Consider the following 25,030-nt stretch of genomic DNA (forward strand, 5'->3'; position numbering starts at 1 on the left):
ATACCCACTACAGGAACCCAGAGACTGACAATTTGCACAAATCAAAGACAATCGCTTTCTTCATTCTCTTCCTCTTTTGCCTCCTCCTCATGACTTCCTTCTGGATCTTGGAAGAAAGCACACCCGCTCACCAAATGTTGCCGACCACTGTACAGCCAACCACCATGAAAGAGCACTACCTGATCACCCTTTCGCCTCAGCTCCGAGAGAGGCGTAGGGAGTTCTGGAACAATTCCTTCGTGCAACTGCTGCACCAGCACAACCTTGCTACAAATGCCACGAACTGCTGGATCTGCGGGTTGCTCCCGCATGCTACCGGACACTCCATCCCCTTCATCCCTTCTCCTTTCTCAGTTCACGGCTCCTGCCTCGCCTGGTTGATCCTCTTGCAGGAGAGCAACAAGGACAACGCCGCTTCTGGTCAGACAGTGTCACACTTCTACTATGGGTTCTGGCTGAACAAAACAGGAAGAACGTCTGCCCCCATTTGTCCTGCGGTCTCAGGTTCCGCCTTCCTTATGAACATTCCCGCCAAAGAAAGAGTCGAAATGCAAGTACTCCACAATCCAGCCAGACCCACCTTCTCCCACCTACGGAAGCAAACAGCTGCCACCCTGACCGTGGCTCTGTCTGTCATCAATGTCACAGGACTTGTGTGTCTTGAAGGCCAGGGAACACAGCTGGTGGGTCACAGTTCCTGCCGCGCCACCAGAACACTGGTCTCAGTTGATCCTCCTTCCTTTGTTGCTTCCCCGAATATGTACTTTGTTTGTGGCACCAAAGCTTACACTTGGCTCCCAAAAGGCTGGAGGGGTACGTGCTACATCGCCTTCATTCTCCCCCCCACATACGTGGCCCCAGCCTACCATCACCGGCAAAAGCGCGCTGGAGACATTGGACAAGCCGACTCCACCGGAGCACAGTTCCTGGATGCGGCAAAGGGACTTGTTCCTCTGTGGGGCCCAATGGCAAATAGCCGCGCTATCCGACACCTGACACAGGCAGTAGAAACAACCATTAACATCACCGCTGGCATCCTTGCTAACAACACGGCTGAGCTTCAGGCAGTCCGCCTGGTGGCCCTTCAAAATCGCCTTGTTCTAGATGTGGTTCTGGCCGACCGTGGAGGAGCATGCCGCATCATCGGCTCCAGCTGTTGCACCTACGTGCCAGATAACTCGCCTTCAGTCTACAAGGCAATCGAACACCTTCACAGACTGTCCTCAGAGGTTCGCCAGGAGCAAGAAGGATGGTCGCTTGGAGGATGGTTCTGGGACACTTTGAAGGACTGGGGATGGAGATTGTTCACGTTTATATTGATACCAATCATGATACTGTGTGGGTGCTGCTTAGGTATTCAATGCTTACCATCTTTGTGTGCACTCATTTCCAACTGTATGTGCCCTAAGACTTTGGACTTTAAAACTGAGCACATGAGTCCCCTATACGAGATAGAGGTACGGGGTCTCATGGGGATCGATCCAAACTGACAAGCTGGCGAGACATGTTAAAAGGGAGGACTGTGGAATTTTAGTTCGTGTACTGAACATCATCTACGCCATCTTGCAGACTCACGTATGAACACACACGACAGCCATTTTAGGTACCATGGTCTCCCTGTTCACGATCACCCGTCAGCGCATTTCCCTGAACCTTGCGAGCCTCCCCCACGCACCCTGGCTGTCCCCGCTCTCACATGCACAAGGCATAAGCTCCCCCCTCCCGCATGACTCTGTCTCTGAGAATCACACCCCGTGCCTGACCAACACCTTCTTTCCGTCCATGAATACCCCTCCTTTGATGACCCCTTCCTCTGAGCCCGATTGCCTGCACGAACCGCTGGTCATCCCTTAGCCTGAGGATACAGTTTATTGCCCACTACTGTATGCACCCGCTTCTCTTGAAAGGAGCCACTATTGATCATGACCTCCCCACCCTCTGAGATTCGATCAGGCGCACACATTCCGAAGGAATCGGCAGAACACTCAGCTGCGTGATAGCCCCCTCCCATTGTATGAGGGGCAAGGGCCTCTACTGTTGTCATGTGTTGGAGGGGGCCGGAACTGGGGGGGGTGCCGGGGATGTCATCCTCATACTTCACAATGTCTTTGTTGTAATAAAGAGCGTTCACATGTCTTGAACCAGTGTATAAAAGACCAGGTCTCAGAGAGGTTGGGAGAGCACCTCGAGACGATACCTTGTTGTCCGATCTGACGTGTTCTGATCCGTCGGAATAAAACTTGTTTCCTGTCTTCCTGTCTCCAGCGCCTGCCTCTTTATTGGTAAACTTCGTATGGTATTAGAGGCGTTTAAACGGCGGGCAAATTTAACTTAGGAAACATCAACTAAATCGCCTGACCATTTTGAATTGATCTTCATCACTACGAAGGACTGCTGCCCTGACTGTCGCCCTGTCTTGGACCCTCGTGTGATGATTTTTAAGGCGAGACGTTAGACGGTCTTCTGGTGGCATGATAGACATTTTGGTTAAGTATAAGTGGGTCGCTCCCACGACTTTGTTTTGTTTCTTGGGTCTTGATTTGGATATTGCAATAGTCGAAGCCGAGAGGTTCGTATATTTACGAGTGTATCATTTTTTGATAACCTTTGAAGTTTGAAACCAGACTAGTGAGCAAGATGCCTGGTCTTGGTAAACTTGGTAAATGGTTTGTTTGTGGTCTTAATAGGGATTCCCGATTGGAGGATTCGTGTCCGATACCTCCGGTTGGAACTCCAACTTATGAGCTTTATTCGAAGCATGGCGTGGGTCCCATTACCTTTAATGAGGTTTGGGTCCGCTACACTAGGAAGGACGGTGTTTTACGATGGCCCCCACATGGTAGTTTTGAAACAGAGATTTTAGATAACTTAGAAGTTGCGCTATTTAGGAAGAAAGCCCGACCGGCGATGTTTGACTCTTTCCGCCTTTGGAGTAAGGAAGCCAAACAGCGAGAAATTAAGCAAGCGAAAAGAGATAGGAAAGAAAGTAATATGTCAGTAATGCAAGCCGCTGCGCAGTTTAAGGACGATGAAGAAGATCGTGCGATTGAAGTGTCAGATAGACAGCAATGCATGGCCATTGACAAATGTTATCCGGCTTTGCCACCTCCCCTTTCAACTGTGACTGAAGACCCTGAAAAGGATCCTTTGATGTCGCATCTACTGAGATTACCACCCTCTTATGCGCAGAGTGCTACAGCACCTCCGTTACCTCCAGTTGTTGCACCCCCTGTTGTTGTTCAACCCCTGCTGTTGTTCAGCCATTTGTTGCTCCACAAGTGGTTCTTCCTCCTGCGGTGCAGCCCCCTCTAGAGCCGCCAGCTTTGTTACCAGCCTTGCCTCAAACTCCTTTGACTTACACTGCCTTACCTTCGTCTTCTCTTACTTCTGTCCCTATGACTACTATTCCTCAGACTACTTTGTCTCCTGTCCTTATGTCAGCTTCTTCTCCTTCTGCTCGACAAAGAATGACTGAAACTGTCACTAGTCTTTTGTCTCCTCTCTTTGGGTCAGTGAATAGGACCCCTGTTTCTGAACGTAAGCAGAGACGTAGTCAGCTTCCTGGTCCCGAAGAGCGGGCAGTGTTAGATCTCCTTGCTCGTAGATGGGTTTCGAATGCTTCCAGGTACGGTTTACAAGTGGTTATGGATGTTTTTCTACAGTGGGAAGCACCAAAGCAAAGGTATGTTTTTGATGTCATGTGTACCTTTCTTCGTCAGAGTGGGAAGATAATGAGTTGGGTCCAATTCCGTTGGACTTGATTAATGTTCAGTCCGAATTTGCTAAGGGAACGATAGTGGGTTCAGATGTTGAGGTAGCGGTAGAGACAATACTTACTTTCAGGTCTAGACTTCCACCTCAGTCATTGTTCGAACCTGATCTTTCTGTTAGGAGAAAAGTTAAGCAGTATCCTATGCGAGAGGTTCCTCCAGTATGGAGAGAGGCAGTTGAGGCTGACGTACCTAATGGTGTTTTGGCTGCACCAGCACATTTTCAGCGAGTGTGGGTACATGTCCCTTGGAAGAGAGCAGAGGTTTTGGCACTTAAGCAGACATTGCCTGACCCCCGTAAAAATCCTGCTGGTTATTACAAGGAGTTGTCTCAGACAGGTGATGCGTGTGTTATGAATTTAGCTGACATCGATATGTTGATGGGTAATGTAGTTCCTCAACCTTTGTGGGCGAAGATCTGTCACGAGGATCATGTGCAAGAGTTAGGAGAAACATGGGTTAATATTACTGCTGCAGATGGTAGACAGGTAGGAGGTGCTAAACCTGAGCCTTTAGTTGCAGAACTACCTGGTAGGATTGTTAATTTAATGAAAACTTTGATGCCTCCTTTGCGAGTGAATTGGGACAAGTTAGCAGCATGCAAACAAAAGAAAGATGAGAGTGTGTCCTATTTCTTCACTAGGTTTGAAGAAACATTCATTGATCATAGTGGTCAGGACATGAGTACAGAAGGTGGTCAGAGGTTGTTCGTAGATAAATTTGTTTTTAATTTACTCCCCAAACTTTGTAATAAATTAAAGGACTCTGAGAGTTCATGGGCAGTTTCTTCTTCGGCCCAGATATTGGCTACTGCACAATACTATGAGAATAGAGACAAAGATGAGAAGGATAAAGTAGAGAAGAAGACTAAAGATTAAAAAACGGTAGGATTTTCTGGCGCCCCAGTTAGCAACCCGGTTTCTAGTCCTTTGCCCCTTTCTATTGGTCCTTGTGAATTGGAGGCTCCCCTTATTCTAACGACTGGTTGTGGTGAGAATTTGTTGGGTTTGGATTTGTTGAAAAGATTGCATGCGACATTATATTGTTCTCCGTTGGGAGTACATCTTACCTTGGGTAAGAAAGTGATCTCCCCGATGTATTTGTCTAAGGATTGCCTGCAGCTGGAATTGCGTTCTCTCCCTGATACACTTTGGGCTATGGGTCCTAATGATGTTGGTCTTTTGCAGATTCCACCCTACGTTGTTACGCTTAAATCAAATGCTAAATTGCCACGCATTCCTCAGTACAAAATTTCCAGTGATGATTAAAGAGCTCTTTTAGCGATTATTTATGATTTGGTTGAGAAAGGTGTGGTTGAAGAAACAAGAGGTAATGTGTGTAACAGTCCTGTTCTGCCTATTCTTAAGCGTACTGACTCTTCTCAGCCACCTGTGTATCGATTTGTGATCGACCTTCGAGAGGTCAATAAGATTGTTGTGCCACAGTTTCCTGTTGTTCTGGACATTACTGCTTTATTGACTATGGTCCCTGCCTCAGCTGCTTGGTTCTCTGTGATTGATCTGAAGAACGCTTTCTTCAGTATTCCGATCGCTGAGGAAAGTAGGGATATTTTCGGCTTCTCTTTAGGAGGCCGCAGCTTCCGGTTTAAGCGAGCTCCTCAAGGTTATTGTGAGAGTCCCTCCATTTATAGTCAGGCTTTGAAAACTCAACTCGATACTCTTGTGTTGCCTTCTGGTGCTACTCTTATCCAGTACGTTGAAGATCTGCTAGTGGCTGCTGATAATGAGGAGATTTGTAAAGAGGTTACTCTTTCTTTGCTACGACATTTGTCTGACCTTCATCATAAAGTTTCCCCTTCCAAGTTAGAGTATTGTCGACAAGAAGTGAGGTCATCTCTTATCGAAAGAGGGAAGACGATTGACCCCAGAGCGTATTCAAGCGATTGCCCAAATGACTGTACCATCCACACAGAGAGAAGTGCGTGCTTTCTTGGGTATCACCTCGTATTGTCGGCAGTGGATCCCGAACTTTTCTTTGCTAGCAAAACCTTTGTTGGCACTTACTCTCAAAGATACACCACACCCTCTTCCTTGGTCTGATGAATGTCAGAAGAGTTTTTCTGAATTGCGTGATGCATTGTGTTCTGCTCCGGTGTTGGGTACCCCTGACTATAGTAAACCTTTTACACTTTATGTGCACGAAAGAGAAGGTTGTGCGTTGTCAGTGTTGACACAACAATTTGGGGACAAGCAGCGCCCATGTGCGTATTTTTCGGCTACTTTAGATCCGGTAGCTAGGGCATTGCCTGGTTGCCTAAGAGCTACGGCAGCAGCAGCTGTTTCTATCCAACAGTCTGCTGGTTTGGTATTGGATAATACATTGATTGTGATGGTCCCACATGCAGTTGATACCTTATTAAACAGGATGAAGACTCAGCACCTTACTAGTGCACGTCTGTCAGGTTACGAGTTGACGCTTTTGGCTAGTCATGTCACATTAAGAAGTGCAACACATTGAATCCAGCTACATTGTTGCCGATTTGTGTAGAGACAGATGATCAAGAACAGCATGATTGTGTTCTTAGGACAGAGGAGGAAACAAAGGGTAGAATTGATTTGAAAGATACTCCTCTTTCAAACCCTGATGGTACCCTATGGGTAGATGGTTCATGCTTTAAACTTCCGAATGGAGAGACAACTGCAGCATATGCTGTCACAACTTTGCACACAATTGTTGAAACAGCACGTATTGCACAGAATTCAGCTCAGGCAGCTGAATTTATAGCCTTGACTAGAGCGTGTGTGTTGTCAAAAGGAAAGAGAGTGAATGTTTTTACTGATAGTCAGTATGCGTTTGGCGTTGCTCATAGCTTTGGAGGACGATTTATGGAAAGAAAGAGGATTTCTTACTTCTCATGGTATGAAAATCCAGCATGGCCAATTAGTGAGTGAGCTTCTTGAATCGCTTACTTTGCAAACACAAATCGCCATTGTAAAGTGTAGTGCGCATAAAAAGGTTACAGATGATGTGGGTCGAGGGAATGCGTTTGCGGATGAAGTAGCGAGAGATTTGACGAGTCGAATGTATGTTGCAGGTCCTGCAAGATGGGTTGTGGAAAGAGGAATGTGTGAAGATACAATAGAAAGTGTGAAGATGATTCAGGCAGAAGCTACTGAGAAAGAATTGAGTACGTGGAGAGAGTACGGGAATGTTGGATACGACAGGCTGTTGGGTTGAGTTGTCAGAGCCTCGGCGATGGTTGTTGCCAGATGCGTATGTGCTTCCAGTGGTTACTATGGCTCATGGGATGGCTCACATCAGCTCAAAAGGGATATCCAAGTTGTTGGCTCCGGTATGGCAGAATAGTGGAATTCCCAAATGTGCTGAGAATTTGGTTAAACACTGCATGATTTGCTTGATGCAAAATCCTGGCGAGGGAACCCCAACTCCAGCTGGTCATTTTTCTCCTCCAACATATCCGTTCGAGGTGTTGCAGATAGACTATATTCATATGGAAAGATGTAATAACTTGAAGTATGTCCTTGTGGTTGTTTGTGCCTTTTTCAGATAGATAGAGGCCTACCCCCTGAAGGATAATACTGCCTTATCTACAGCCAAGGTTTTGCTCAAAGAGTTTTTTCTGAGGTATGGATTGCCGAGGATGGTCTGGAGTGATAACGAAGTGAATTCGTGGGTCAGATTATGCAGAAAGTGTGTGCGGGTTTGGGAATTAGACAGAAGTTCAACGCAGCGAATCACCCCCAGTCAGCAGGCCTGGTCGAGTGCTATAACGGCACGTTAAAGCTGAAGTTGGCCAAGGTGCAAGCGAGCTCTGGTCTCACATGGCCCGATGCTCTACCATTGGCACTTTTGTCCACAAGAACGACAATACATTCTCGCGTGGGACTTAGCCCATACGAGATTGTTTTTGGACGCCCGTCGAATGTTTGGGGTGTGCCGAGGCCAAGAGAATAAAGAGATATTGAGTACCCTATGTTGGTTGACTATTTACATGATTTGACTGCTAAATTGCATGTTCTTCACCAACAGCTTCATGATACCTTACCTTCAGCTTCTGTTGACGCGGGACATGCGATCCAACCCGGCGACTGGATTCTGATCAGGAACTTCCAGAGGTCCAAGAACCTACAGCCGAGGTGGACTGGTCCTTATCAAGTGCTGCTATCAACAAGGACCGCTGTGAAAGTCTTCGGGAAAAAGAGTTGGGTGCATGCCACCCACACGAAAAGGATACCTCTGCCCTTACCGTATGATCAGTGGGTCCGGGAAGGGGTTGCCGATTCTGAGACTGAAAATGTCCCGAGATTTGTGCCTTTTAGTGATGCTCGTTTGAAATGGACTCAGTCGGAACGTGCGGATGATGAAATTTTGCAAGAAGCTGTGCCGCCGCATTTGAGATTGGACACTACGCATCCGGAGATTCTTTTTCAGGATCAAACTGTGCCGAATAAAGAACATTATAGTTTAAGGCCGAGGTCCAAAAAAGGACAAATAAAGTCATCTTTTTTTGTGTATTGTGCTCTCTCAGACAAGAGACTATTTTTCTTTTTGCTTTTTTGAACCACCATCCGGGTTCAGCTGCAGGGTCGTGGTATAAGACTTAAGGGGTGAACCGCAAATTGACAAAAGGTTTGTGGTTCTAGGTTGTCTAGGACGCCTGGACGCACACTTGAGTGAAGAAGGAAAATTGCCCCGAGCAGCACGTTAGAGGATGGAGTCTTTTGTACCTGAGAGAGATGTTGAGAAAATAGACCTTAAAATGAAATTCTGTACATTGATACGTAGCAAATGTTTTATAATATCATGTTTTTTAATGTTTTTAAGTATTACGATAGCTTATGTGGGATGGATTGTCTATGCTACACAAGAGATGTTTGCACCCACTTCCCAACCTATGCTTTCTTACACTACTGTTTCTTTGCATCAGTTCTATACGTTGCCTGAACATGAACAGACAAGGAGGTCAGAATTTGTCAACAACTCGTTCATACAGTTGTTGCATCAGCATCAGTTAGTAGTGAATACCACTAACTGTTGGGTTTGTGGTCTTATGCCGCATACGACCGATAAGGGTATGCCATATTTGGTTTTGCCTTTTTCTTTTAATGGGTCTGTGTGGGCTTTACAGACTATGTTTATCTATGCAAATGAGATACGCCCTTCACGTTCCCTTAAGGATAACTCCAGCAATAGTGCCTTGATAAAGGGAATAGTAGATATGATCCGAGATATCGATGCATATAATGCTATCCCCAAGGATGAGATGCAGGCTTATGTTGGTTGGAATTTGACCGGATATAGTACCAGCTTGACTGAGAAGGAGAGACGAAAAAGGTCTCCCCCGATTTGGATTGTGCCCCATCAAGGTTATTTTTGTTTGCAAGGCACTGGTCGAAATCCGAAAGCTCAGCTAGGTAAGAGTGTGTGTGTTCACACCTATGTCTATTCGTCCCAGACTTCTCCACCGTTCGTACCAGCTAAGGGCACATATTTTGTTTGTCACAACAGAGCCTATACATGGTTGCCACCTGATTTTTCAGGTACATGTTATGTGGCGTTTTTGCTTCCCCCTACATATACTACGACTCCGGACTATCATAGAACGAGATATGGTAGAGGGGTCTTCGATAAGGAAGATACTGCAGTACAAGAAGCAGGAGATTTCTTCAAGGGTTTCCTGCCCTTTTGGGGTCCTATGATCAATAGTGGGCATATTCGACAGCTTGTCCGCGTTGTTGAAGCTACTATTAACGAGACAGCAGGTGCTCTTAGTAATGTTACAGCTGAGCTTCAAGCGGACCGCCTAATGACGTTGCAGAATCGTATGGTTTTAGACGTCATACTTGCGGATCGAGGTGGAGTATGCAAATTGATCGGATCTAGTTGTTGCATTTACGTACCAGATAATGCTCCTACAGTGTACCAAGCCATCTCTAGGTTACATAAGATCTCTGAGTCTATCCATGTAGACAAAGGAGACTGGTCATTGACGGGATGGTTTTGGGAATTGCTGTCTAAATGGGGATGGAAGATTTTGACATTCCTTTGTATGGTTTTGGCCATCCTTTTCTCTTGTTGTCTTTGCATCCAGTGTGGTCCCGCCATTTGTAGTCTTTGTGCTACTATGTGCGTTAGAAGACCTGTCCCGAGAGAAGTAGAGAATAATAGGATGATGCTACAGCAACACTTAGATGACCTAATGAAGATTGATATGGACCTAGATTCAGATTAACATGAGTTTAGGTTATTGTCTACGTAATGGCAAAAGGAGGGTCTGAGGTTCTGTAATTCTCGAGCCTGACTCCATTTTGTATTGCCCTCACGTAGGCCTGTGAAAGAGGCCCTGCGAACAAGTGGCCTGGCCTTTTGATTTAATGTAAACATGAACTCGGTTTCTTTCGACTCTGACTGAACTGCAGAGAAACTGACCTCTTCACCTGAAACTGAGCTCGCAAAGCCAATTTCCCTTGGTTTGATCCTTGTCTAAGATTGCCACTTAATGTTCAGGACCTCGTTAACCTTTAGTTTCCTTGCACATGTTTTATCTTGTTCAGCATCTATTACTGTTTCCTTTATGTTCTGACATTACATGGGTTGTGCTTTTCATTTATAAATGTGTCCCGCTTGCAAAGATTGAATTTGGGACATTCCTAATAATTAACTTTTGGGTTGGGTTACTGTAAATTGGGTTTTTGTTAATGTGATACTCAGTTAGAAAATGTGCCCTATTGGTTAGAATTTTGCGCAGTGGGTGTACATTTATAATGAGAATATGGTGTATAAAAGGAGATGTCTTGCCTTAGTAATTTGAACAGTCTCCTAGGAATATACATCGTGATGTATTGTTGGGATTTCTGTTACTAGCTGCAGCTAATAAACTTGATCTCTGACGCCACCCAGAAGTATTCCGTGTCTCTGTATACCAAGACAGGTGGGACTCGAAGATTTCAGGTGTGTCCCTGGCACCGCTGGGTTCTGACCCGGTTCTTCAGGGCCAGGAAGAGAAGAGGACAGAAGAGAAGCTGTGGACGTAATTAGGTAAGATGTTTTTAAAAAATGTTTTACCCTCCCCCGCTCCGCGTCACCATCCCCGCTCCATAGCAGCCGCCACTGAAATTAGCTCAGGATCTTTGTTCACAGTCTGGCTACCATCATATGTGAAGGACAGTACGGTATTTCACTCACTGGATGTGACCACGAGTGGGACACAGGCCATATGTGGAGATTAAACTGCGATTGTTGCTATCGTGACACAAGGCACTCATTTTTGGGAACCTTTCTGGCACCGAAGCATATTTTTCATTATCAGATTTTGACCCAGAGCATGAAAGAGAGAAATGCATAAAAGGGATAAAGAAAGAAAAAAGCCGAACAAGAAAATTGTGACAAATGGAGAAAAAGGGAATTGAAAATAATTTGCGTAAGTGAGATAAAGCGACAAGAAGTTAAGGGTGGTGGAAGAAAGAGGCATGAGGGGGAATTAACATTAGACAGCTTTGGTATTTGACAAGCCTTGCATTTGGTAGCATCAGCAGATGGCTCTTATGAACAATTTTAGCCCTGGAACTGCGCCAGTAGGTCAATCAATGGGAGAGGTAAGCCAAGTTCAATATTCTTGAAATACAATAATCATCTGCATAAAAAAGTTTTCTCAGCACGATGTTAACTTTGTGCCATGTTCTGCAATACTTAGTGATCCCTATATTATCAAAATTATGTATTGAAAGAAGCAGCAATGTTTGGTCAGGTGTTTCCAGCTCACATGGCCTCTTGCTCAAGCCCTTTCACCTGAAATCACCACTGCCATTCAGACTAGTTTGACCTGAACCCTGACTTCAGGTAGAAGAAAGTTCTGCCACAGGAATTCATATTTTAAAATACCAACAAATTCCACATATACCAATAGTAAATTGTTCCTGTGCTGCAGGAAGTCTTTTCCCTATAATGAAATGTTTACAGTCACTTACATGAATTAATAGGTCTTTTGGTTACTGTCTCAATGCTTAAAATGGAAATATAAAGCTGCAAGGTACTCACTGTGCCCAGGTACCTGTTTGCCCCTGATAAGTGCTGGCACTCTCAACTTAAAAGTATTGCATGCCTGGTAAGAAGCACTAGCACTGGAGGGCGGCCCAGGTGAGAGTGGCGGGCGATGCGGCATGCAAAAGGTAAGTGGTTGTATTTATTTAATTGTACTCATCCCGTCATCTGTTGACATACCTGACCACCAAACTGCCCCATCGCTCTTACCTATGCCGGCTGCCACTGAGCGCTAGTACTCTGCTTTTCAAATTAAAGAAGTGCAAGCACATGGCACATGAGAGTACCTGTCAACTTAGACTGTACTATCGAATATTGATAATAATAATATTATAGTACAAGAATATTGTGGAAAAGTATTGAAGATAAAAAAATAGAAAGGTAAGTGCACATAGAGGAAGTATAGATTTGCTTTTCTTAACTACACATCTACGTACTTTAAAGGTATATATATATTGTCAAGGTGCATATATGCAGAGTTAGGTATGAAATACCTATAGTTACTCACTTTTTGATATTTTACCACTTCTCTCTGTCTTCCATTTTCAGGGGCAGACCCTCAATTTAAAGTGCTGACCTCACTTAACTTGTCATCTCTTTAAGGTAAATATAATTTGTCACGTTGAGCTGAAAATTACTAAACAGATACTAAGTGTTGTCATGTATGCACTGAGAATTTAAAGACAGTGCTAGGCAGCCAATGGGCGACTGCATTGCCCCTACAGATAGCCAATGTGGTTCCATTGACACTTGTAAAATTATCACAGTTTTTGTGTGTGGGGGAGTGCTAGTTCATTGCTAGCAGCTCAAGCTACAAATGTCTACTTCAAAAATAATATAGACAATAATTTGACAAACACTCTCCTGGTTCCTCTTTTCCACTTTGCCTGTCTTCCTCTCGCCTTGAGACTACATTTGGATGGCATAAAGTGCTACACAATTTATCAACAGAGCATAACATACCAAAGCTTAACACAGCTTAACCTCCTGATTTAATGTATGAGGCTGAAATGGATTGTATTGGATCAGTCTGATTCTCTGTGCTGGCTCCTGTAGGAGGTCGTCCAAACTTTGATCTCATGGATCCTGGAGAGGAAACAGGTGTTAATAAAGAGTGAAGGACCAGAGATCTGCCCATGTAGACTGCAGTCCTTCACTATATGGTTTGAATAATGAGATGTCAATAGAAGAGATTTGCCAAGATTGATGGTGTTATCTTTATCCTTTTGACATTATAGAAAGTTAGTGCTTAGAGTATGTGAATGTTTGGGACCGGCAGAGTGGATGATATTAGAGTTCTCCAGTGATCAGTAATTTGCAGCAGATCTCTTTGTTCTTGACAGGCCTATATGGTTATGATTTGGGGATTATTTAAAAACACTTGCATATCAGTATAAGTGCCTTAAAGCTGCCAGCAAGATTCCACAGGTCCTTTCATACATTATGATATCAGATGGTAATATGAATTATATCAAATTGATGCTGGTAGGACTGCTGTAAAGACTAGGATAATTGACCTCCAACTTATCATTTAAAGTCGAAGGTATGGTAGACATAGTTTACTATGTTTGCTAAGTGTGGGATCTATGGTTAGCTTACTATAAGGTATTAGACAGGTTCTGGGTTTTCAAGCGCGCAGTGGCAGTGGGTAGTTCTAATTTGTACTTGCAAGGCATAGTCATTATATTCCATCCCTATGGCAAGGTCATTGCGAGATTATGTTGAGTTAAGCTCCCCTATGGCAATGTGCAATGTTTTAACATTTTAAAAGCACAGCATTTTGAAAGGCCAATTTTATGTAATTAACTTCCTGCTCCCGAGGGGCTAAACTAGGTTTCATCAAACCCGTCCAGGGTTACCAAATATTCGCATCTCTAGAAGGGACTTATGCGGCTCTAGTAAACGCGCCACTATCTAGAACATCCAATATGAATAAAACCTGAGATAATAAAATACGCAGATAGATTTCATCGAAGCAAACAGAAATCTTGTTTCTCATGACCTGCTCCGCACAGAGGTTCCTAAAGTAGAGATTTTTATTTCAGGTACATGTGCTTGTTTTGATCCCACATATGAAAGGGCCCATGCGAATGGCCAAACAGAGTTGACCTCCAAAGTAGGAAGATCCGCTGTGGTATGTGGAACAGGAGGTACAGTGGCATAGCAAGGGGGGGTGGTTCGCCCGGGGCATCACGAGTTTTGGGGGTGGCGTCCTCCCCCCAGCTGTTACCTGCTGTCCGGTGGAGCAATCGCTCTTCAGTGCGACCGTCGCAGACGGCAACAATCCGAGGAATCCGCCAGCACCCACACTCCCCGCTCTTCAAAGCGGCTGCACCGGGGCGGCAAACGCAGGGACTGCCCCGGGCACTCTGAGGTCTAGCTACGCCACTGAGGAGGTATGCATCCTCCAGTATTTTCTGACCATCTTCTGCAATGGAGGACCCGGTGTACCGGATCCATGATAGTTTTTTTTGGATAACCACATGAGATAAATTTACAAACAATTAAGTTTAGTGCCTATTTCTATAGCCAGTGGTTCTCCTAAATATCTGGAATGGATCTGAATCTCGTGGATCTGCTTTGGAAAGTCCTGGCCTGGTACCTCTGATGCTAGCTTGTCAAGGGCACTACAGAGCAATACTCTTTTAGAGACTATAAAAGCACTTCTGAGACCTAGTTATGCTAAGGAGTGAATTGTCCTTTTTAGCCCGACCCTCAGAATTTGTGTTCAGGACATGTATATGTACCTATTTCAGAAGAGTAAAAAGGAATAGTCTATTATGGTTCAGGCTGTGCATGTGCACTTAGGACACGATGGGGTGTCACATACCGCACGGGCAGGGTGAACCCCTTTGTCCTTCTCAGTGAAAGAATATGGCACCAGTGACAGTGTGCAAAAGCAGCACATTACTGCAAACAAACAATGCTTGAAATCAGATAAGACCGAGAAAACAGATGCACTCCTTTTTAGGTCAAGCCTACCACATGGCATAGCTGTCTGGTTGCAAAACACTTCTTGAGGACATTCTGAAAGCTTCCCTGGGAATGCATTCTGCCCATTGCTTACCATTTGCTTTGTAACTCACATTTGGTTGCTTTCTATTTGTATTTGTTTTAGGCCATTCCAGCTGTTTGTTTGTCCCTCTGGTGGAGCATAGCCTGTTTGCCACCTCTCAGACTGGCTCCTTGTGTTCTTCCATGAGCGCATGCTTTTTGGGAAATTTGTTTTCTTTTTCGTGAGTACACAAGAATACAAGTGTTTTCAGTTATCTCTCTTGTAGGCTAGTTCAGGAAGCAGTAAATGATGTATTTCTTTGAAAAGGTTTCCTACCGCCTATTTTTCTGCTTTACTGATTCTACTTATCTCTGCCAGAACCAATTCATCAATCTTGCATGCTTGTGAAGAAGAACTGCCTATGAGCTTGATAACTTTGGTCAATGCTTTTTAATAATAGTATGACTTAAACAATCATCTTCCTCAATTTTGTGCCCATACCATAGGCACTGGAGGTAGAGGGGTGGAATGGGGTTGCTGAAACACCCCCAAAATAACAATTCTGGAGTTCAGAGGTTAATGAGCAATACAAATCTCGTCACATTTGCTGTGCTGTGAAAGACAGAGGTTAAATGTTAGTCTCCGTCTTCCAGGAGCTTGGTGTTTCCTTTCCTTTCCCTAACTGCAAAGTGAGAGGATTTATGTGACAATTTTGCTGTATGGGAATGTAAAAAGGCTAAAGGATGTTATGTTTTTTTCTAGCATTCCACAAAATGGAAAAGGCTTTAAATGAACTGTAGAAATATTTCAAAATATATCAGAATTAGGAAAGCACAAAATAAGCACATTCATTTTTTTTGTAATTCTGAAATCATTTTAAGGATCAAAATAAATCAGTACACTGGGTGATGCCAATTTCCAGAAGTTATTGTTTGGGAGCTGCATAGTTTCATCAGTAGAACTGTATGTCTGTGCAAATGTAATGGTCATTTTAATTGAAAATGGGTTTACTGTAATGGCAATGCGCTACCACACCATGCATCCTCCATGCTATGTAACTCCACTCTAAAACACATTACTCCACTCTAACGCCACTCCACTCTAAGACACTCAACTCCACTATCTGCTAATCTACTCCAATCTTTGATACTCTACACCCCTCCACTGTGACACCCTACTCTACTCCTTACCACTGTATGTCACTTCACTCTATGACACTCTTCTCCACTCCGGCCACTCAACTCAACACAACTCCACAACACTTTACTCCACTCGATGTCACTCCATTCTATGACACTACTTTATTCCATTGCATGCTGCTCTACTACACTCTACTTTGCACCACTCCACTCTACGCTTCTCCACTTTACGCCACTCCACTCTATGACACTCTATGCCCCTCCACTATATGACACTGTATGCCACATCACTCTACACCACTTCAACCTACGCCACTCCACTCGCCTCCAGTTACGCCACTCTACTCCACTCTATAACACTGCTCCTCTATTACACTACTCTACTCTACACTCTATGACACTCCACTCTATGCTACTCCACTGTACTCTATGCTACTCTAAATCTACGCCACTTTACTCCACTCTATGCCTCTCCACTTTATGCCACCCCATGGTAGGCCACTCCTCTCTACGACCCTCTACTCCACTCTGACACTCCACTCCACTTCATTCTACACCTATCCATTCTATGACACTGCACTCTACGACATTCTACTCCACTCCACACCACTCTATGCCACTCCACTCTATACCACCCCACTCTACAACACACTACACCACTCTACACCACTCCACTCTATGCCACACAATACCACTTTACTTCCCTCTGCACCACTCTACTCCTCTCCACTCCATGCCACTCCACTCTATACCACTCTACTCTACAACACTCCACTCCACTGAACATCACTCCACTCTACACCACTGACTCTGTGACACTCTACGCCACTCCACTTTACAACACTACACTCTATGACACTCTACTCCACTCCATACCCCTTGATCTTACTCTATGCAACTTCAATCTGTGACACCCTACAACACTGTACTCCAATCTACAACACACTACTCCACTGTACGACACTCCACCCTGTGACATTCCGCTCCACTCTATGACAATCCACTTTACAACAGTCCGCTCAATGACACTCAACTCCACTCTATTCCACTGTAATCCACTCTACTCAACCACACACTACACCACTCTACGCCACTCCAATATACCACACTCTACAACACTTCACTCCACTCTACACCACACCACTCTTTGACACTCTACTCCACTGAATGCCACTCCATGACACTCTACTCCACCGTACAACACTCCACTCTACGCCACTTCACTCTACTTCACTTTACTCATTCCATTCTATGCCACTCTACTCCACCTTACACCACTCTATGCCACTCAAGTCTACAACACTCCACTCCACCCTATGGCCCTCTGCAGCTCTCCACTTTACGACACTCTATGCCATTTTACTCGCCACCACTCCGCTCTACTCCACTTTACATCACCTCACTCTCCAACACTCCACTCTACTCCACTCTATGACACTACACGCAAAGACACTCTACGCCACTTTAGCTGACTCTATAACATTCTATTTTGCTTCACTCTACAACACTCTACTCCATTCTAGTCTGTGGCACTCTACACCACTCCACTTTATGCTCCTCTACTCTACGCCACTCCACTCTACAACACTCCACTTCACTGTACGACGCGCTTTGCCCACTCCACTGTACACCACTACACTCTATGTCACTTCGCTCTATGCACTCCATTGCACAACACTCTGCTCCATTCACCAACAGTCTACTCCGCTCTACGTCACTCCATTCTACGCCACTTCACTCTATGCCACTCCACTCCACTCTACACCACTCCACTCTATGTCACTCCACTTTATGGCACTCCACTTCACTCTATGCCCCTCTACTCCACTTCACGCCACTCCACTCTACGCCACTCTACTCTGCGACGCTGTACTCCACACCACTCTTCTTCATGCCACTCTCCTTTACACCACTAGCTTTTAGCCTTCAGCCACGCTGAACATCATACATGCTGGTGTACAACATGGCTAAAACACATTCGAAAGTTCAAGAGCTCGCATACAGAAGAGACCTATTGGCTTTGCCAATGCTTGTTCCATAAGTCACTCTTATCTGCAAACTGGCTTTCACCCAAAAATGACTTTAAGAATACCTTGTCATTTTTCCATTTTCCTAAGGAACAAATGCTTTGTCACACTAAGATACTGACTTTAAACAAAATTGTTTGTGCCAACTTCGGCATAATACAATAATGCAAATGTCAAAAAGGAAAGTATACGTGTCTGTGTGTGTGTGTGTGTGTGTGTGTAGATAAATATATGTACACACACACACACATATATATATACATATGTGTATATGTAGAAAGAGAGAGAGAGAGAGAGAAAGAGAGAGAGAGAGAGAGAGAGAAATATCTTAATCAGACAATGATTGTTCATTTATTTTTTGTTGAGTGCAACATTTTTATTAAAATAGATTAATATCAGTTATTTAACAAATCTAACATATGAAATTCAATACACTATGGTTACATTCAAACAACATAAAATTATGGGACCATAAACTTTAAAACGACATAAAACTTTAAGATCAATAAAAATGTATTTAATAGTCCTCAAGGGTAATGAGTTTTCATTTAAATGTATATGTGTTTAAATATAAACTTTTAACAGGCAACATGGACTGGCGAACAATCCGGTGATACTCGTTGAATAAATACATCAGCTTTGGAAAAATGGTCCCCGCATTTCACTATAAAATAAAGTTAATGGTTAGAAATCAGATGGCAAATTAATATGGTTCTGGAGAGCCACTGCGGCTCAAACTAACCATTTCATTGCCAAGCATGTCTAAGTGTCAGCCTATTGCCGTCACCAAGATCAAACGGTGACAGTCACATTGACTGAACGCGGGCAGGCATTGTCAGTTAGGCCTATAGATCTCCCTGGAACATGGCAGCTGGCCCACGGGTTTATGTGGCAGTCAGCAAAGTGATTCACTGGCTGCTGGTTAATATTTCAACAAGGGCGTTCCACTTATCAAAGGGACAACAATCTGTTGATTGGCAGGTCCTGAGTGAAACGGGAAGATTGGCCATGTAGGTTAGCAAAGATGAGCGGAATGTTGGATGTGTCCAGATGAGGATGACGGCTGTGTCCGCGAGGTCCGCCAGCCGGCCCGCCCTTGATTAATGAGACCACCCTATGGCCGCAGCCTCTCTGGCCCCCAACCTCTTCAGAATGTGATAATTATTCAAAGGATTTGATACTACAAGATTATAAGCAACGGGATATGGCAAATTATCCTCCATTGATCTAAAATTGGGGGGCCAATTGAGGGACGCTTGCCCTGACCCTCCCTGACTCTCCCTTTAAGGGAAAGGGTATCTAGGCCAAGCTGAAATCCCACTCTGTCATATGAAAGGCCCCAGTGATACGTTTAGACCCCCAATGAACCTACAAAATGGTTTAGCCCCCTACTTGCATTCCAGTTGCCAAATATTTTCATGAAGCATGAATATTTCAAGTGAACTTTGCCCTCCGTGTATTACAACGCACTGTTTAGTCCATTGTGTTGCATGCTCGACAAGCAACCCTCTCTCTGCAACCTATCCCTGTATCACTTCCGGCTCATACACAGTATCACGTTTGCTGCAACGGTTTTTGGAGCATCCGCCCAGACCTCACTCATCAACAAAACTCTTCCCACAAAAGACCACTCTAGAAACGCACACTCTACCAACTACACAAAATGAAAGGAGTAAGTATAGGCCCCCATTCACCCGGAAGTGCGTATGGGCTTTCTCTGAGGTGATAACAAATGCGATTAAATACAACTTCAAAGCAAGGCCCTTTGCGCCATGGGCTACTGAGCAATGTGAAAGGTGATTCGCGGTGGTTCGCTCCCCGTGACTAGGCATTTTGAATATGACACAGATTTTGTGATCATATTTTTCCAAAGTTATTCATCCATTTTAATGTCGGAGTCATAGCTGGTCTGCCATTTGTCGGGTGAGAGAGGCCTCACCCATGGCCAGTCCACCTCATGTCCACTTGAATCAGAAACATGACAGGCTCGCCCACACCTCCATATGCCTCCCACACAGAAGAGCGACGCTTTCTATTGCAGGCCCTCGGATCACGTAAACACAGCGATCAAAATCAGCGACATTTTTTTAGGGCGTAATAGCTCGATTTTTGCAAAAACTACGCACGTCTCCAAAAATAAACTTTGCCGTCGTCCGGGTAAAAACTGTACAGAATGGTGACCCTTGCGTACAAACTTACTGGGTGTGTCATGTTTCAAGTATTTTTTTCATCTACTGGTTGTACTTTTTCGTGAAGGTGGTTTGAGCAAGAACTGTCTCTCGGCCGGGGTACACATCGGGTTTAAAGCTCTCACGTGACATTTTCTGTTCGAACCACCCTCTCAAAGGAGAAATTACGCGGGAAAGGCATAACAGGTGGAGATAAAAACTACCCAAAATAACTGAGGCCTAACATATGAGATTTACGCCCGATTTCACAGGCTTTACAGAATTTTCGCCCTGGCCTGTTATGACTGCTGGGATTAGGTGAAAAACTGTGGCCAAGGGTATATTACTTCTATGTGAAAAACCTATGAAGTAGAGCGCTTGTGTGAGGCGGATTCCCTAAACCCTGCAAGCTTGTAGCAGTTGTCCCAGTCCAAGCATTGGTAACCATGATCCCCGCCAGGGAAGGATTGCCCCTGTGAGTCAGAAGCATGCCTCGGCAGGGGCGGCTTCTCTGCTAGGGGGGAGGAGCGTCGCCTCACCGCTTCACCTACAAGCTGTATACAAAAAACAAAATGATAATAACGTTCTGTTATTATCCTTTTGTTTTCTGTATTCAGATTGCAGTTGTATGGGCGGGGCGGGGCTGGACAACCCGCACCTCACAGGGTGCAGCAGCAAAAGTGCGCATGACGCTTTGGCTAGCCGTCTCGCGCCAGCCAAAGCGTCATGCGCGCTGTGCATGTTCTCCACCCAGGCTGAACTACAGCCTGGGTAGAGAACAGCTACAGCTTGGGTAGAGAACATGCCCAGCCTAAGTAAGTATAGGCATGGATGCTGACGGAATGCTTGCTAAGGAAAGAAGTACAGGCATGACGGGCGTTGTCAGTCTTAGCATCTGGGTGGCACAGCAGTACATTTTGGGAGGAGGAATCATTAATCAAATGCAGTTGTTAATACTTATCGTCATCATTTGTTTTTGGAGCTTGATGACGTCACCCTCCAATTGAAGCTACAATGGTATGGCGTCTTACAGGGTGGAACTCTGCATCTCTGGGATGACCACCAAACAGGAGTCCTTTCTTTGAAGACCTTCGGTCCCTGGACAAGGGGTATGGAGTGAGTAGTTTTGTGCCATAGTTGGGTGCCAGGCCCTGAAGCACATTTGTCATGTGGCTAGGTTAGGCCTAACAAGAAACACTGCCACTTTACATGTACACATTTCTAAAGTTACCTTCTTTTTCCACACGCTGACTTTTGACATACACTTGCTTGTGTGACAGTGCAGGATTAGTTTCTCTGAATCCATATTGCTTACAATTCCACTTCCTAAGTACACTATCATGACACCTTGAACATTCGGTTCTTGGCCTGAACATACATTGTGCAAATATTGTTGTTTATTATTCATCCATATCTCTTTATGTATATCTCTCTGAGTGAGCACAAGTGGATTTAGCGAAAAAGTTCTAGATCTGGTACCACAATTCCTTGGGGGTCAAAGTTGTCATGTTCTGAGGTTGCCCAAACCATTCTTTACCTTGGCAGGGTTAGGGATACTTATGGTGGCACTGTGAGCTAGCAGGAATATAGGCCAACATATCCTAAGGGGTGCACGGAATCAGTCTGGCACCATTCCAATGTTTATGTTGTCCAACAAACGAAAGGTTCCTACTGAAAAGTGGAAACTGTGCAACATTGTGTACACTTATTGACAGATTTAGTGAAACTGGCACAAAGCAGCAAGACAACTTGCTGCACTGCATCATTTCTGCTCCTGCTCTCTGCTGGTGCACTTGTGGCTGCTAAGCGTCAAAACAGTCACCCTTGCACCATGGTGCAAGGGTGCCTGCATTACAACCAGGAAGGGCCACCATCCAGCACAAAACAATCCTCTGATGCTTTTTGCTCTTTCTATGTGTGTACACTGCACTAGTGGACACTGTGAGACTCTGGTACTGGTGAACAGTGTAAGAAATTGGCAGAAGAGAGCAGTGAGAAAATATCCAGAGAATTCAGAATGTCAGATTCCAAGAATGCACTCTTCCATGTATTCAAGTGTACTCTGTATGGTGTATGAACTTTACACAACCCTTCCGTGTGCTACTAAGGAGCACCCTCTCTACTTGGATACAAACAAACGTGACAATCTGGCTTCCTCCTCCCCAAACAATCTGGGTTGTAGTCCATCAGCGCACAGCTGAGCGGGCTTCCCTAACACTATTTCTTTTTATCACCATTCTTGAATAAAAAATAACCTCAAGAATATCCCAATCCTGAATGTATCTTTATTCTTTCATCATATATAGTTTCTATTCATTTGTATGATTCGAACAAAGCATATTAATGTTCTTATTCAGGGTTCTGTGAAACATCCAATGCGTTGTTTTCTTGCCCTTTTGCATTTGGGCCAGAAATGTCCTTCTTCAAGGTTGTACAAATCCGTCATGAATTAATCTACGTTTCATTATAGTCTGTTAATTGATCGAGTTACGATCTCCTATTGTCCAGGCAACTGAACTGGTATGTGTGTGCTACGTGCTGATGGCATGTTCCTTATTAAGGTATGTTATGTGCACACGGAGTGAAAGAGATAAGACGTGGTTGGACTGAAAAATGTCGTGTGGATCGAAGCAGCAAATCACGCTCAATCACAACCTTCAGGAAACGAGGTGGGTTTCTTATCACCCAAGGGAGCTTGTAAGAGAGGATTCGTTTAGGTGTGTGTAGAAAAGATGAGTTTTCTCCTACTTTGCTAGAGGAATGAAAGGTGGTTTGAGTTCTGGGCTAAGTGAGAAAGGGGTTCTACATTGTGGTAGTTGCGTCAGTGAAAGATTAGTCCATGGCTTGAGATGTTTTGAATTTCAGGGTTGCAAGTTTTAATTAGTCCCTGCTCCTAAACACCCCTCTAGAAATAGACAGTAGATTAGCCAAATAGTAATAAGTTTTCAACTAGATCCTTCCTGCTGGGGGTAATCATTGTAAGTCTCCAAAGCGAGCTGCCACCCTCTGGAATGAACATCTAGTTTCTCTGAGATCTAGAGCAAACATTTAGAAGTTCTGGATAGGATAATATTCTTAGATCTTTACATCAGCTGCGGCTCCTCCGCTATGGTGGAGGAGCATCGCCCCCACCTGCTGCCTCAAAACATCAGGAAAGGAAAAATAAAACGATAATAAACCCGTTTTATTATTGTTTTATTTTCCCTTTCCTGCCTAGTCTTTGGGGCAGAGCCATGGTGGAGGACAGGCGCAAGAGGAGTGGTAGTGCACTGTGATCAGTGTGCATGACGGTTTGGACAGCAGTCTCAGGCCAGCCAATCTGTCATGCGCACTGAAGCTGTCTCCAACCCAGCTGCACAACACACACCCCAAACCAATCTTTGAGAACAGTTCTGTACTTACAGTGCGAAGGAGTGGTATTTATGAAGTCACTAGAAGCCATTATGATACTATGGGCTTACAAAGCACAGCAGTGTATCAGTTACACTCTTTAACCCCTTCGCTGCGGCGGCTCTTCCGCCGCAGCGCTAAGGAGGAGGCGGGGCCGCGCGGCAGTCCCGTGCTCGTGACGGAACCGCTCCGTCACGGCCCTCGGGTGAGCTGTGCTTGTGACGGAACGGTTCCATCACGGACCCGCCCGCCCATTAGAACGTCAGCGCAGGCGCGGAATTCGCACCGCGCAGGCGCGGCGAGCGGGCCGTGACAGAACCGTTCCGTCACCAGCACAGCCCACCCGAGGCTCGTGACGGAACGGTTCCGTCACGAGCATGGGAGGGGTTAAAGGTACATGTATGTTTTGTGTACAATACTAATTAAAACTAAACAATGGGATGTAAACATGCAGGATAATTGGTTTAAAAATCCATAATGCACATTTATGATTGTGGTGGCAATAAAGTGTCTCATTACTTGAGTTCACCAGAACACCTTGGTGTCATATTAGTCTTGTAATGTATAGCAGACAACCACTTCTTTTCTCCTCATGGTAAAAACATTTAGACCACCTTCTCACAAAATACTGCCCAATATTTCTATTTTTTTCCCAATTGAAGGCTGGGGAAACATGGCTTGTGAAAAAGTGTTTTAAAGTCGGTGATATTTAAGAAATCAGGTGCATTATCATTCAGTTAAAAAACTCACACCAAGTCAGTAACTTCTGCAGGTAAACACATATATTTGCGCTCTTTCGCATGATAGATTTTCAAACGCGTTATTTCACAATTTTCACATCTCCATCTGCACATCCTCAGATTCTGAGATTTACATTACGGTTGTAAATAATGTACAAATTGTGCTATTTACACATTTGGGGCCTTCTCAAGGGCAACCTGCATGTATGTGACTTCAGTGCGTTCTGCACAAAGTAAGCAGCATGATGTGCGACCTATGAGCAATAATAACACATGGGGTGCATGGCAGGAAACTTGTTTAGCTCCAGATGGTGTGCAGAATGTAATCAATAACACACACACAGTGTGCAGTGTGCAGCAAGCAAGAAATATTGGGTATTCATCCAGAAAGTCTAAAGTCAAAACCACTCTGACTGAGATGAAGGCAAACTATCACAGGAGCACAACACGCAACCTCCTGATGCTCAGCTTGGGGCTAAATGCCAGTGTGGCTGCCAATATCTGTTCAGCATGTCTAAACGGCTGACCCTGTTGGCGACCAGGAAGCGAACAGTGGCTACCAGGAGATCAGAGATCCACCTTCAGCATTGTACCTCAATCACAGGAGCCAATGGCATTGCTCTTTGGGATGGAGGTAAGGCGGGGCTGTCGCTAACTTTGGGGCTATCTGCCTGTGTGACTGCCAATATCTGTTCAGCAAGTCGATCGATCTAGACCACGACTAAAGGGCTGACCCCGGTGGCGACCAGGAAGGGATCTGTGGCTACAAGGAGATTCAC

This window comes from Lissotriton helveticus, chromosome 7, assembly GCF_964261635.1.
Source record: "Lissotriton helveticus chromosome 7, aLisHel1.1, whole genome shotgun sequence".
NCBI lineage: Eukaryota > Metazoa > Chordata > Amphibia > Caudata > Salamandridae > Lissotriton > Lissotriton helveticus.